This window comes from Etheostoma cragini, chromosome 11, assembly GCF_013103735.1.
Source record: "Etheostoma cragini isolate CJK2018 chromosome 11, CSU_Ecrag_1.0, whole genome shotgun sequence".
Classification (NCBI taxonomy): domain Eukaryota; kingdom Metazoa; phylum Chordata; class Actinopteri; order Perciformes; family Percidae; genus Etheostoma; species Etheostoma cragini.
In genome coordinates, this window is record NC_048417.1 from 13813352 (window position 1) to 13826474 (window position 13123).

Consider the following 13123-nt stretch of genomic DNA (forward strand, 5'->3'; position numbering starts at 1 on the left):
TCTCTCACAATGAACTTTTTCCTGCCCAGCTGTGCAAATGCTGTTATTTTGCCATTTTGTGCCATTAACCAATTGTTATGAAGCATTTGCAGAACTCCCCTTTCACTGCATTAACAGTGTTTGTGAGCCTGCCGTCCAAATGTTCTGGCACACATCAAAGCTCCAGTTGCACCTACTGAAAACTGACTGACCGATTTATGAAAGCATACACTCTGAATCCATAATGATATGGTAAAGGGTCAGTGACAGTTTTTCTTCCCTCTGACTGAGGGTATCATCTGTGTCAATTAAGTTGTCCAAAGTTGAGACGTGACATATTTATACCTGACCCCCAAACACCATTACACTTCCCCTGCTTGGCCTTAACGTCTTTTGTAATAAGTCCCTTCTAGGTGTTCTCTTTGGCTTACAGAGCAGGCGCACTACTGTTAGATTACATAAAATCTTTGCATTTGATGCCATCTTATCTCTGGACAAATTATCCCAAGATGTTTGGTTTATGATAAACAGAAGTTATCTGGGATAAACAGCAGAGTAGAACTTGATATGCATTATCTCTACAATATTTTCTGTTGTATTATTAGTGGAAAAGACATTTGCAATTGCTTGTACAAATGTGAGATGCAGTACAATTACCAAAGGGGGCCGCATTGTAATGAACTAGTCAGAGCAGTGTGTGTGTGTGTGCGTGTGTGTGTGTGTGTGTGTCTTTTCACTCAGCAGAGTGGATGTGTGTAATTTGCAATTCAGTCACTGCTTCTGGAGTCACTGATTCTTGATTCCGAAAAGTTTAGGTATTAGGCATGTGAAAAGTCTATAACTCAGTTAATAGGATATTTTCAAATATACTTTTGCATGTAGAGAAAGCAATGACCAAATGTGGTGTCACACAAGCACAAAAGAATTCCCTTCTCTGTTTGGAAAAATACAGTCTTACATTTTAGTACATGAGCACATGATTTATTTCTGCTGTGCAGAAGTGCAAGTGTTTCCTTTACTCAGGAAAGTGCTCACTGGATGTGACAGCTCTTCATTTCACAGCTGCAGCATCTATTCTGCACTTACTGGTCCTCCCATCCCTTGTTCTTTAGCGGGCTCCTGCAGCATCTATTCTGAGGTCATTCTGCTTCGACCAAGACTGATGGCAGACACTATATGTTAGGCCCCCTCACTAACCAGCCACTACACACACAAACAACAAAGTAAACACATTTACTAAGTGAGATAACTAATAGTATTATTATACTACTATTTTATATATATATATATATATATATACAGTATATACACTGTATATATTATGCAAATTTCACCTTCATACATTTTTGGTGTGCAATGCTTTAATTTAAATATATTGAATGGTATCAGGTCAAAGTAAAAAAGCGCACTTTTACAATAATACGCAATTTGTACTACATAATCCACTTGTTACAAAAATCTTAACTCCACCTAATGGTGCAATGGGAAATACCAATCATACATCAAATTTAGTTGGCATACCCTTGTGTCGTGGTTGAAAGCCTCACAGATTGAGTGGCTATCTTCCCGCTGTCCCGGGCATTGACCTTGCCAGCTCTTGAGATGGCAGTAAGGGTGGGGGAGGGGGGGATGGGAGACCATGGCACTGCCTGCATGGCATTGTTTGGCCTTTTCAGCCGGGCACGGCGCCCTTGCACAGCGAGCCGGCCGTGCAGCCCAGGAAAGGTCAGGCGTGTCAGACTGGATCAGTCTGCGTGTGCTGTGGCGGGGCTCCTCTGGAGTGTGCTGTCAGTCAGGGGAGAAGTGGAGCGGGCAAGCTTGCCTTTCTTCAGCGGCTTTTTGGAGAAACATACCTCTAAGTGCTGTCCTCCTAAGTTGCTCTGTGGAGAGCGTCATGCATTGTCTTGTCTGCTGCATGAAGATGGCTTGTTGAGAAGGTTGTTTCCTTCTCAGGCGATTTCAGAGGCCTTGCACTGAGGACAGCTGCTAGAATTATTTTTGATTGCTGCATGTTCATTAGCCAACTGTTTGGTCTGGAGTTACTCGGGTAGATATATTCAATATGACTAAACATGGGGCTAATTTTCAAAATGTACTTGCATAAAGAATGGACTGTGTCTTCAGAATTGTTTTGCATGTGTAGTATAAGGTCTTAGGTCAGTGTCAGAGACATATTTGATGCTGCTTTCCGATGAAATAAAAATGAGCTCATGCAATTTCTTGCTCTAATATTAGATTCCATCCATGTGGCAGTGACAATCTCTTTTACTACTGAGATTAATAAATCAACAACACAGCTTTATTGTGACGGCTACAGGTTAAGGTGAGGACATTTGATTATTAAACACACAGCCGGATGTCCCTACAGCAAAGCATACATTACACTCCTTGATTAAAGCAGCAGTGGTAGACTTAATGCTGAAAATCCATGAAAATGGACCTTAATAGCATACCCAAGCGTAGACTTCATACATGTTCGTGGTTGACATGCATTGAAACATTGAGTTTGAATCTGGATGTTTTGCTGATATATTAAATGACTAAAAGTAATCAGTTATTCTTTTTATAATGCGGTGATGCTGTTGACAAGATCAGCATATCTTTCAATATCTGTCAATGGAGTTTGTTTCGATGTCAAATTTACTGTAATTTGTGAAATATAACGGCCAGCCTTTAAATTAGGGTTGAAATGATTTTAATTTAATTCATGTCTCTGCTTGTTCTTTCACGGATTTCTCTGATGTCTTATATTGTTGGAACATCTGTTATACAGATATGTTGAGTTCAAGAATGATCCAGAGCAAGCCCGTTTTCATTCACTTCAGAATTTATTCAGTTCTACAAAGTCTATATATAAACAGTATATATGTGTATACAATGTTCTTATCCCTGAAAGCAATTGTTCACAGGATATACAGCTATAATAATCACATACTGTTTCTACATGGGCAAACGCCCTGTAACTTAAAGGACAATTCTGGTCAACTTCAACATGTTGCCCTGTTTTTTTTTTTTTTTGCCCTGTTTTCTGTCAGTAGTTAGACAAATGAAAACAATCGGTGCTGTCTACACCGAGTTATCCTCCTGCTAGATTTTGCACCCTACAAGTTTAAACAGACTTAAAGGAGAATTCCTGCCAATTTTTATGTTAATCTTGATCGCTATAAATATGCGAGTACTTTTGATTGAAAAAAAAAAACAACCTGAATCGGTGCAGGCAACAAGGAGTAGCTGCAGCTACGTGTACAAGCTTCCACTGAGCTAAAACGGCAGTTAACGGGGCAAGTTTAAGAGTGCCTTTGTGCCTCTTAACTGACACACAATGCATGTCTGTACAGCATGAACAGGGCCCTTATTAGGGCTGTAACAATATGGAAAATAAAACCAAAATCACTCAGCTCCATGAACCTGTCATGCTGGGAGAAGGCAGAATCTTATTCCTGTTTTGTCTGGTAAATTTAGCTAACTGTACAGATGGCTAAAAGCGAAAATGGGGGCACCGGTTACGCTATCGGTATGGTTGCTAGCTGGCTGGGGGGCTGACTGTGTATGTTTCCGCTGTCCGAGGCTGTTGTCAGCTCTCATCCAGACTGAAGCCTCGCAGCCCCGGGAGACGGAGGCAGAGGACAGGGGTGTGTTAGCTAGCTAAATTACCATTAGATTAGTAGTCTATCTACTGTATATAGTTAACATTACTGATAAATTTGTGGGTAAGCTAGCCAAGAGTTGTTAACCGTGGTCAAAACAATCATACTAAAAATAAATAAGTGTGATGAACGTTGTTGTCATCTTACGTTACCCATCAAGAATAACATTAGCATTAGCTACTTGTCAATCAGTACCTTTACAGTAGGCACCAAAGCACTTTTCCTCTTTGTTCCTCCTACACCTTGGGAGTGGAATTGATACCATTATTTTTATGTCTCATTCCAACGAATTAATGAACCACTGAAACGATTTTGGAAACATTATTTTAAGGTACAATAGAATCTTTGGTGTTGGATCGGAATTGTGTGCTTTTCTTCTTGCATCGTTTCTATATTTGTAGCCAGTTAGCCAGTAAGTATTTGGTTGTGTTGTGTGTATTTGCAGCGTATTTGCTGAATCCTGCGCATGTGTGGTCAAATTAAAGAAGATCTTTTCTTAATTTGCTTGTGTTTTGTCTATTTGCAAGTAGGGCTGCACAATTAATAAAATTGTAATCACGATTACAATGTTGGCTTCCCATGAACAAATTTGCGTGATGAAGCGATATTTTAAATGCGTCATTCCGTTCATAGAATGCTCGGAGTTTTTTTGCAAAGCCAATCTACCCCTCCGTAAACAAATTTGCCAGTCCGAGTGGTTCCCTGCACTACGCAGCTTAGTGCAGGGAGTGCAGGGAGCCAATAATCATACATGTTTCTGTGCCTTCAGCTCTATTTCAAAAACATATCTTGCCACTGTGTTTGTTGAAATTCAAGTTTCCCCAAAATTGAGCTCACATGCTTGTGCCATGTTTCTTGCCTCATCCATTTGTAACTTATTTAGCAGTTACATTCATTTATATAGGCCATAAACATTCAAACCAATAAATAAATACTAAGTTTAATATACAGTGGTGCTCATAAGTTTACATGCCCATCCTTAAGTTTACTAGAAAGAGCAATTAAAAACATTATGTTTTGGAAATGCATCTTAATGCCTTAATTAAAAAATGAGGTAAAATCCCACCTTTAAGGACACCAATTTTCTTTGTGAATGAATTATGTTTTGTAAATAAATAAATGTTCTTCCTTAAAATACAGGGGACATAAGTATACATACCCCTATGTTAAATTCCCATAGAAGCAGGCACATTTTTTAAAGGGCGGTTATTTCATGGATCAGGATACTATGCATCCTGACAACGTTCCCTTGGCCTTTGGATTTAAAATAGCTCCCCATCATCACGTATCCTTCACCAAACATAGAGATGGGCATGATTTTATTTCAGTTAGACGAATAGCTCGTTTGATTTGCATTGAGAGATTATTTTATGGAAAGTATCCCATCTTTATGTATGGTGTAGGGTATGTGATGATATGGGGATATTTTAATTTCAAAGGCCAAGGGAACTTTATTAGGATGCATAGTATCCTGGATCCATGAAATAACTGGCCTTTAATAATACAAATCTGCCTGATAATACTTACGCCCCCTGAATTATAAGGAAGGACATTTATTTATTTACAAGACATTATTCATTCATAAATAAAATTGGTGTCCTTAAAAGGTTGGATGTTTTTTTTTATTAAAGCATTAGATCTATTTACAAAAGATGATTTTTTAATTTCTCTTTATAGTCAACTTTATTATGGGATCCTAAACTTATGAGCAGCACTGTACAATTGTATCGCTTTGTTTGTTGTATAGTATGTATAGCTTTTTTCCTGTCCACTTCATGTTAGTTATTCCACTTTTAACTGTGGCCTCATGGTAATTTTATGCATGCTGATGTTGCAGTTTTTATCAATTTATGAAATCTTCATTAGCAGCTTTCTTGTTGCTTATGCATAATGAATGCTCAGTTCAGAAGTACAAAGAGACCAAAGCCAAAACATAAGTATAGTACAGACGCTCCTCGATATTCTCCTTTGATGAAGCACAGAGAGAGAAAGCGAGAGATGTGCTTATGTAGCAATGGCAGAGGATGTCCTCTGCTGATTCTGGATAATGTTAAGATCACTGTGTCCTCAAGGATTGTATGTTATTTGTGCTGAAAAGCTGTCTTGAAAGTTGTCAACAAAAATTGGCATCTACTGTATTTAGATTTTTAATGATTACGTTTTTGGTAAATTCTTTGCCTTCTTAATGATATTTCTAACTAGTGGATGTTTATTTTAACATCCTACTCTATAGGATGTTTCTACTCTATAGCCTAGTTGCTGTACATTTGATTTAAATGCTACTTTATAGTGATCATATACCCACAGTAATTGCTGTCAGTCTTCTGAAAGGTGAAGGACAAGTCCTGTGTGCATTATGGCCTGAGGTGGTTATGTTCCAGTGTGTTGTAGGTCACCAGTCTTACCATTAATGGTTACCCAATGGAGAGCCGGTACTGACAAAGCAATAAAGCTCTTGCCTACAGTATGTTTTTTCCACCAGTCATAAAAATGACATATTCATATACAGTACATATCCCTTTGTTTTTACAACAATCTTACAGGAGCACTAATACACTGTTATTACATGCATGTCAATGACATGCCTTAATTATTTGCTGAATAACACCACATGTCATATTTTATTCATAAGAAGAGATGCGGAGAGAGCAGCAATTAATGCGTGGTTGTTACCACTTACAGTTCACATCATTGAATCGTGCATGTCTCACTCTATCTACTACCTGCGCATGACAATGTTGGGCATCTCCCTGTATCAGCATGTGGGAGGGAGTCATTACCAACCCAACCTTAATGAACTTAAACCTGCAGACATCACTGGTATTTTTAATTTTGGCATTACTGATTAAATTCCTTTTATTACACGATAGGCTATGTGGGCACTTTCTCAGTTTGAATATTATATTGTTTTTAGTCTATCATAGTTCATCAGATAAAGTTAGCCCAGTTGTCATAAAAATTCTAGAAATATCAATTGTTTCTGAGCACTTAAAAGCAACTAATAAAAATCTTTTATAATGACAATGTATCAAATGAGTGTGTAACATGAGAGGCGTAGCTTGCAGTGATTAAGAGGGTTGTTACCTCAACTTTACAGAGCTTTTTAGTGACGTTAAGCTTATTGTTTAGCTTTACTGTTTTGGTACCCTCTCACAGCTCTTATGGGGTTCTCGGGTGCAGCAGGCAGCAGTTTTCAGTGCTAATACTCTAAAAAAAACTGCTTTACACTACCGGCTCAGCACCAAACGTAGTAAACAGTGGAGCATTTAGCAGCTAAAGAACCATATATTTATCTTAGTAGTAGGTAGAGACCAAAAACAGAGCTAAAAGAGAGTCAATATATGACTTGGATTTATCATGTGGACAAACACAACCCCATATGAATGATAATGTTGCTGCTGGATGTGTAAATAAGCTAACACTAACACCACATCAACATAAAAGGCGATGCCATGTCAATGTTTACCAGTGTTTTCTATTGCCCCAGGTGGCCAAAAAGATTATTGCAGGTTTAAGAATCATATTAAAGTATTTTTGTTGTTGTTGATGATCTCTAATGTGTATTGAACAAAGACTATGTAGCGGCAATGTTATCTCCATTAGGTAATCCAACTGATGTTATGATGTTATGTTACAGTATGTGTTTTTGCAAAGCTTGACAAAAAAGAATCTTTAGATGCAGTAACTTAATTTCAAAAGTTTACTCTAAATGAAATCACAAGATTTACTCTGTTTTGTGCTCAACTTGGCACACCATATGTCAGAAAATATGACTCTTACAGACTCTAAAGACATTTGGAACTGGAGTCATACCAGTAAATTGATAAATTATTTTGCTGCACTTGATGGACTTAGACTTTTCTTCTGTGTTCTCTGAAGCCTCTTGCGTAGTGAAAAAGAGAAAGCACAGGCTCTCCATGAGACACAGTAAAGCAGCAGGGTAATGGATGCCCTCCAGACACAGATGAACTCAAAGAAGGAAAGTTTAGCAGATTTACGGTTCTGGCTTTAGATGTAGGAGGCAAAGTGCTCATCCCAATGATGGGATGTTTATTATGTTAGGAGGTGTGGGTGCCCTTGCAGGCCTTGGACTTCCAGGGTGCGGAGATTTGCTTTTCATGTGTCATTAATTCAAGTTGTCATTGCTGGCAGGCCTGAGCAGTAATCGAGTCGGTTTGATAATTAAGTGTTACCTCTACAGTGAGTGCAACAGCATATGTCATGCACTTGTTCACCGTCATGACATAGAGCAATCAAGGAAGTCATTAACCGTGGTTCATATTCAACTATGCACAAGGAAATGTGGAGTTTTTTTATTTTTCAATAGAAACTAAAAATAGCATGAGAACCTTTGGGGGGGGGGGCATTTTAGGACAAAAACAGAGCTAAAAAATAGTGAATATTGGTCATAAATTCATCAGATGGCCAGAAACACAACTCAAATACAACAAATAAATGTTGCTCCATATGTGTAACTGTAAAATGTTTAAGTAATAAAGCAGCGAGTAATGCGGAAAGGTGATTCTAGAAGGTGAACGTCTAACATGAGTCAGAAAAGTATTTGTCTTTTTCTCTGCATACTCTGTAAAATGTGGAAAACATTAAATTAAGATTATGTGACAAACCCTGAGTTCAAATAAGCTTTGCCATGGACTACAATCTCTACGGTCTTCTCTGTAATTCTCATTTTGTCACACAATTTTTATCCTAGTAAAGATGTGTTCCAATTTGTGTGTGTACCAAGTTTTTAAAAGTTTTTAATAATTTTTAGTAAGATTATGCTTTGTTTTGCCGTGTGATGTCGTTTGTATTGGAAAGGGGATAAGTGTCCCAGTTCTATCTTGAAATCTACTGCTTGATACATGATTCACTAAACATGGAGACCCAAATTGTATTTGCACATTATTGTTCAGTACATATTGATTAAATAACTGAGCCCTTACAGACCATTGTAGTATTAGCTTATGGAGAATATGTAAAGCTTTGCATGTGTTTGGGTTGTTATGGATATTTGTCTTTGTCAAATTGGCATGGTACTGTTCAAGATGTAGTGTGGATAGGGCTTACCGTCTTTCTCTAAAAGCCACTCTAGGTAATGAAAGCCATGCAGCTAGCCAGAGCAGGCTTGCAGCTCCTCTGATGCCGCTGTCAAACACTTGCTGGTTCGGCAAATATGAATCTCCAATTGTCTGATTCAGCTCTTATGTAATTAAAGGGTGGCATTTGGTGGAGTGACTGGCAGGACCCTCGTGTCACAGTTTTCTCGAATCCAATAAGACTAGACTTAGATCATCCTGGGGTAAGAAATGTTGAATCAATGCAAAGTAGCACATTTTTGCTTTATTTGAATGGAACCATATCCTTACTAAAGCAATGGCACTGTGAAGATTATGCTGTTGAAATGTAGCTTGAGACAGAAATTTTCTTTTTTTAATTTGATCCGTGCCATCACATATGATAAATACCTTGCTCTAACTCTGAATCGCCTGCCTTTATGAACTCTCAGATCCCAGACGTACTGTCGAGAAGCTGAACTCCTACTTCTCAGTCAACTTTTGGTCAGCGTGAGATCACACCCTAGACTGAAGTAAAAAAGAAGAGAAGCAAAGCACCTCACAACTGATTAAGTTAAATGTAGTCAGTGTGATAAAAATGAGTTAGCTGGTGCAGTGATTCTGAGATTTGGTGTTAAATGTCCCCATGAGGCCTGTTTGGTAGCTGAGCTGCTCAAATGCTTCTATTATCAGATGGACTATTAACTTTGGCTATGTTTTCCCTCTAATTGAGAAAAGGGGATGCTAGTTCTCTACTACAAACATTCCATAAAAAAGTAATTGAGCTAAACTTAAAGATTTTTACCATAAATTCTTTAGTGTTTGCTGATCAAGAGCTGCCTGATCAGCAAGTTCGTGAATATTGCTTTGAAGACACTGGATGTTAGCCTTATACTGCTTCTACAGCTTTTTGTGCTGTGTTGCAAAAATATTTGGCTGGCTCTTTTTACCAATTTAGCTTTACGTGTTACCCCATTCTTACTTTGTATATTTGGACGAATCACTCAAAGAGAACGTAAAAATACTGAAAAGAAAAATGTTCAACAAGCATATAAACAAGGCAGACCAGGTTAGCCTCCATGTTAATTAATAAGGGAACTTCCTTGCCTGTGTGTGTGCATGTGTTTTGTTGATACTCGTGTACTTGACAGATTGACATATCAAACCGTAACGTGGAAAATGCCAGCAGAGGTGCCTTGTTTTATTTCTCAATTGATGCAGACCGTGCCAGGAATAACCGCCTCTGGAGTTGATTTATTATAACAACCTGAAGAAAGGTCATCTGTCCTTATCTGGGGCGAGCTGGTGACAGGTAAGCTATACTGTGGGGAGGCTAGCTAAGGCTGCCTGCCTCACACTGCTCCTCAATTTGGATTCAGGGGTTGACTGAGCACCTGGCACACATTAAGTGTAAGCACAGGTAAAGTCACCTTCACACGGACTAATCTCCGCTTGCAAGAGTGTGCAAACCCAACGTTGTTTGATGGGATGAAGCTCTCAATGATTTGATGTTGTGGTGGCCTGTGTCTGCTGGTGATGTGGTGAAATATTTCTAAATTAAACACTTTAGAATGGCTTCAGTACAGTGAGAAGGTACTTTACTAAAAAATTAAGGCGGCAAAGCCCCAAAAACAATCTTAAATAAATATATTTATATCAAGATATACCAATTCAGTCTTGGCATGTATGTATATAATAAAATGGTAGTACATTAATCACATTAAATCAGCAAATCTTTACTGATGGTGTTGTCTGCATCTTCCCTGTGCTGTGACATCAGTCCAATTTGATGTGAGCGAGATTTGAATAATCTCACAGACTGCATTTATTTATTTATAAATAGGTGCTCGTCTTGTTAATCGGTCTTGAAAATCCAAATATATATATATATATACACAGTATATATGATATATATTTCATCAGCAGCGCACATGATTAAAAGTAGGAACTTGTTTTCATTAATAGTCAATATATAATTTTATATAAAACAATTTTGTGACACAATATTAATGACATAATAAAACATCTTTAATCTTTAATTATGACTGACTTGACTATTATGTTATTTATTTTACATCCTCTATATTATTTGATTACGATAAAGGCAGAGAACATCAGATATGATGTGCTTTGTTGTATATTATGCTGACTGAACAATGTTTTATTTCCCACTGGAAAAGGATTTCCCTCTTTAGATCAATTTATGTTCAGCCACCTACAATATTGCAGTATAAAGTGGGTCCCAGGCCACAGTGTAATAATAAGTATGGATTGGAACTCTGTCCTAACAACAGCACAGCACTAGAGAGTAGAATAACATCTTATAGCATTACAGAGTGCTGGTGTGGAACAAATAGCTTTATGTCCCTGCTCAACCTCATCATATGAATCTGATGTCCCTCAATGAGACTGAGTCCTCTTGAGGTGCCAGACGAATGGCTACCAAACAGAGCTTTAAATCCTACTTGCAGATCCGGAGATCACTTAATTTCTCATCAGTCCCCTTTCTGCTATGGATACTGGACTTTGCTTCATTCATCATTCTGTGTAAGACTCCAATCTCATGTTTGGAATCTGAGCTGGGAATTTGTTTATGCTTTCACTTCGAGGGTGGTTGTCCTAACACTGGAGGCATTTGTTTCACTTGTAATGCAAGGCATGTCTGTGTATCATAACAAGTTACAGAGGGAGAAAGAATTTGTGTCTTTGAGTGCTTTCTTTTGAACGGTACGTGAATATTATCAGCAAATGGCTTTGTCCTCTTGCTTTCATCAAGTAGCAGATTATGCCTTGGTTAAATACTTCAAGATAGAGTATAAACCAAAGCAAATTAATGACATATGAAATAAATTTGCATCGATTTCAAGTTTTTACACATCTATAAAAGCCAGTGTGTTGCAAATGCCAATTTGGGTGTGTTGAGAGCTTTTAGCAACAATGTGCAGAGAAGTTGCGGGGTTGTTTCGGGCCTGGGAATGCAATGCATGGTGCCAACATGACTAATGGGCCTAACCTGGATCCTCTATCGACTTGCACAGAAATACTCGGGGACTGATTTGACTGCTTATGCCACTGCCATAATCTAAAATGGTTTCACGGCTATTTGTAAAACTGCTGCCGCAGCCTTTTTTTTCTGTCGGCCGTAATATCAAATCTGATCGAGTCAGCTGCGCCATGTGTCAAGTTACGCTTTTATATTCAACCTGCCTTGTCACCTCAGCGTTACGGATGTATTTGTTCTGTGGGCGTTTTGGAAGTGGGTTTAGTGATTTAACAAACTACAAAATATGCACATAAAATAATATATGATGATTACTGAGGATGCCGCATTATTTTATTTTTCAAGGTCTTACTTTACCTATTTGACCACACTCTTAAAGTAAAGAAGCATCATTATAAAAGTTTGAATTTGAAGACCAAAAAAGGAAAAAACATTAAGGCCAAGATAAAACAATTTTCCAAGTCGTCAAAGTCCTTCTGTGATATCTTTTTGCATTTATTCTTTCCTTATAAATATCAGTGGTTGGGTTAATTCAGTTTTTCATGGAACTTCAGTACTACTCAAAATATGAAATTAAATAAAAAAGGGTCACCACCAATCTTTTGAAGTAGAACTGCAACAAGTAAGACTCACCTCAACATTTAATTTGTTATTAGATTGAACATGTTTTTGCGTACCTGCTTTATAACACAGGCGTCAGCAGGTAGGCTTCATCTATTTGTATTCACTGTGTTTCAAAGTGAGTCCTACAGCCATCTCTGCTCTCCTGAAGTACGAAAGGAGGGAGCTGAGCTCTAAGCAGCTGTTCCAGCACAAGACTGTGGCCTTTCCATATAGATGATTGATTCAGGTGCGGTGAGGACGGAGAGGAGGGATCAGGCTTTGGGCTGTGTCCGTTAATCACACTGTATTACCACACAGGAGGCATTTATCACCAAACACCAAAGGCTTCAGTCCACGGGGAACACTGAAACCAATCTCATCGCTTACATGCAATCCATCCAAGTCTATGAAAAGCCTTGTTGAGCGCTACCACATCCATTTTCTCTTTAAGAGGGGGATGTTCCAAAGAAAAATTAGGAGGTAAAGAAGGAGAAGAGAGGAAAAGAGGGGTTTGAAGAGACTTTGGGATAAGTCCTTGGGAAGCCCTTTGTTTTTTATCCTCCTCCAATGTCACAGCCTTCTGTGGTGATGGTGTCACATCATGGACTGCAAGCATGGCATCTAAACAGCCCTGTGTTAAGACAAGTGGTGGGGGGGCTGGATGTTTTAGGCACAGATGAGACAACAACATACTTTTCATTTCATATTTTGTTGCACCAAAGGTTAAGACTAGAAATGCAGTGTTCACGTTGCAAAGTATTCTACCAGAAATGTTGTAATTTTGTCCATAACTTTAATAAATCATAGTTAAACTACATAGCAACACTGAACTGAACGAC

At 38.3% G+C, this 13123-nt stretch overlaps 1 protein-coding gene across 1 annotated transcript in view; it reads left to right on the forward strand.

Annotated features, from left to right (window-relative positions):
- Window positions 1-13123, forward strand: part of hs6st3b (heparan sulfate 6-O-sulfotransferase 3b) — a 64270-nt gene that overhangs the window by 1792 nt on the left and 49355 nt on the right. The gene's annotated exons all lie outside the window — the stretch shown is intronic.